The sequence below is a fragment of the Lolium rigidum genome, chromosome 6 (genome assembly GCF_022539505.1).
Source record: "Lolium rigidum isolate FL_2022 chromosome 6, APGP_CSIRO_Lrig_0.1, whole genome shotgun sequence".
In the NCBI taxonomy this organism is placed as follows: Eukaryota; Viridiplantae; Streptophyta; class Magnoliopsida; order Poales; family Poaceae; genus Lolium; species Lolium rigidum.
Genome location: NC_061513.1, coordinates 205,967,716 through 205,970,902, shown reverse-complemented (window position 1 = coordinate 205,970,902; position 3,187 = coordinate 205,967,716).

Below are 3,187 nucleotides of genomic sequence, written 5' to 3'. Positions count from 1 at the left end.
GCTGTCACGAATCTGAGCCCACTGCCCTGCAGGAAGCTCAGAAAATTATGTCAATTTACGTGCATGATCCACAGATATGTACGCAACTTTCATTCAATTTGAGCATTCTTCATCTGAGCATGTCTAAGTGCCATCTAAACAATTCATCTTTACGGACTGTTCTGTTTTGACAGATTCTGCCTTTTATTTCACATTGCCTCCTTTCGCTGTGTTTGAATGGATTTATTTCCTCCATTAACTGTTCAGTAGCCTTATGCAATGTCCGAAGTGTTGGGAATGATTGTGTCCTCTCTGAACATGTGAATTTATGATTATGCACTAACCCTCTAATGAGATTGTTTTGAGTTTGGTGTGGAGGAAGTTTTCAAAGGTCAAGAGAGGAGGATGATATAATACGATCAAGAAGAGTGAAAAGTCTAAGCTTGGGGATGCCCCGGTGGTTCATCCCTGCATATTTCAAGAAGACTCAAGCGTCTAAGCTTGGGGATGCCCAAGGCATCCCCTTCTTCATCAACAACTTATCAAGTTACCTCCAGTGAAACTATATTTTTATTCCGTCACATCTTATGTGCTTTATCTTGGAGCGTCGGTTTGTTTTTATTTTTGTTTTGTTTGAATAAATTTGGATCCTAGCATTCACTTGTGTGGGAGAGAGACACGCTCCGCTTTTGCATATTGGACACATGGTGTTCTTAGTTTCTACTTTTAATGTTCATGGCGAAAGCTTAAAGCTCGCTTCATTCAATTGTTATTTGGTTGGAAATGGAAAATGCTCCATGTGGTTATTGGTATATATGTCTTGAATAATTTGATACTTGGCAATTGTATTGAACTCTCAAGCAGATCATGTTTAAGCTCTTGCATCATGTAGCTTTGAACCTATTAGTGAAGAATTACCATAGAGCTTGTTGAAATTTGGTTTGCATGATTGGTTTCTCTAAAGTCTAGATATTTTCTAGTAAAAGTGTTTGAACAACAAGGAAGACAATGTAGAGTCTTATAATGCTTGCAGTATGTTCTTATGTAAGTTTTGCTGTACCGGTTCATACTTGTGTTTGCTTCAAACAACCTTGCTAGCCAAAGCCTTGTACTGAGAGGAAATGCTTCTCGTGCATCCAAAACCTTGAGCAAAAACTTATGCCATTTGTGTCCACCATAACTACCTACTATGTGGTATTTTTCTGCCATTCCAAGTAAATTGCTTGCGTGCTACCTTTAAAATTACATTCCTTGTCTTTGCAATACATAGCTCATGGGAAAGTAGCTTAAAAACTATTGTGGTAAAGAATATGTAACTTATGTATCTTATTTCTTATTAAGTTGCTTGTTGAGCGGTAACCATGTTTCTGGGGACGCCATCAACTGTTACACTTTTGTTGAATATCATGTGAGTTGCTATGCATGTTCGTCTTGTCTGAAGTAAGGGTGATTTGTCATGATTAAATGGTTTGAGTATGCATATTGTTAGAGAAGAACATTCGGCCGCCAACCAAAGCCATGATATCATGGTGGAAGTTTCAGCTTTGGACATATAATCCTCAAATCTCTTATGAGAAATATTAATCTGTTGCAATTCTTAAAGCATTAAAAGAGGAGTCCATTATCTGTTTTCTATGTTGTCCCGGTATGGATGTCCTCAAGTTGAGATCTAATCAAAATCGAGAAATCCAAATGCGATTTATCTCCTTGGACCTTTGTACAGGTGGCATAGAGGTACCCCTTTGTGACACTTGGTTGAAACATATGTAATGCAATGATAATCCATGGAAATCCGAGCTAATTAGGACAAGGTGCGAGCACTATTGGTATTCGATGCATGAGGTTTGCAACTTATAGGATGTTTTATGCATAACACATATGAATTATTACTACCGTTGACAAAAAAATTCCATGTTTCCAAAATAAAAAGCTCTAGCACATGAGTAATCACTGCTTCCCTCCGCGAAGGGCCTTTCTTTTACTTTATGTTGAGTCAGTTTACCTACTTCTTTCTATCTTAGAAGCAAACACTTGTGTCAACTGTGTGCATTGATTCTTATATACTTTCTTATTTGCATTCATCATATTACTTTGTGTTGACTATTATTCATGAGATATACATGTTGAAGTTGAAAGCAACTGCTGAAACTTATATCTTCCTTTGTATTGCTTCAAAACCTTCTATTAAGGATCTATTGCTTTATGATTTAACTCTTATGCAAGACTTATTGATGCTTGTCTTGAAAGTACTATTCATGAAAAGTCTTTGCTATATGATTCAGTTGTTTAGTCATTATCTTTACCATTGCTTTGAATCACTTCATTCATCTCATATGCTTTACAATAGTATTGATCAAGATTATGATAGTAGCATGTCACTTCAGAAGTTATCCTTGTTATCGTTTACCTACTCGAGGGCGAGTAGGAACTAAGCTTGGGGATGCTTGATACGTCTCAAACGTATCTATAATTTCCTATGTTCCATGCTAGTTTTATGACAATACTCACATGTTTTATATACACTTTATATCATTTTGATGCATTTTCCGGCACTAACCTATTAACAAGATGCCGAAGCGCCAGTTCATGTTTTCTGCTGTTTTTGGTTTCAGAAATCCTACACAGGAAATATTCTCGGAATTGGACGAAACAAAAGCCCACGGTCTTATTTTCCACGGAGCCTTCCAGAAGTCCGAAGAGGAGACGAAGAGGGGTGACGAGGCGGCCACACCCTAGGGGGGCGAGGCCCCACCTCTGGCCGCGCCGCCCTATGGGGTGGGCCCCTCGAGTGTCCCCCGACTCTGCCCCTTCGCCTATTTAATCTCTCCGTTGCGAAAAACCTAGTACCGAGAGCCACGATACGAGAAAAGTTACTGTGACGCCGTCGCCGCCAATCCCATCTCGGGGGATTCTGGAGATCGCCTCCGGCACCCTGCCGGAGAGGGGAATCATCACCGGAGGGCTCCACATCACCATGCCCGCCTCCGGACTGATGCGTGAGTAGTTCATCCTTGGACTATGAGTCCATAGCAGTAGCTAGATGGTTGTCTTCTCCTCTTGTGCTATCATGTTTAGATCTTGTGAGCTGCCTATCATGATCATGATCAAGATCATCTATTTGTAATGCTACATGTTGTGTTTGTTGGGATCCGATGAATATGGAATACTATGTCAAGTTGATTATTGATCTATCATATATGTGTTGTTT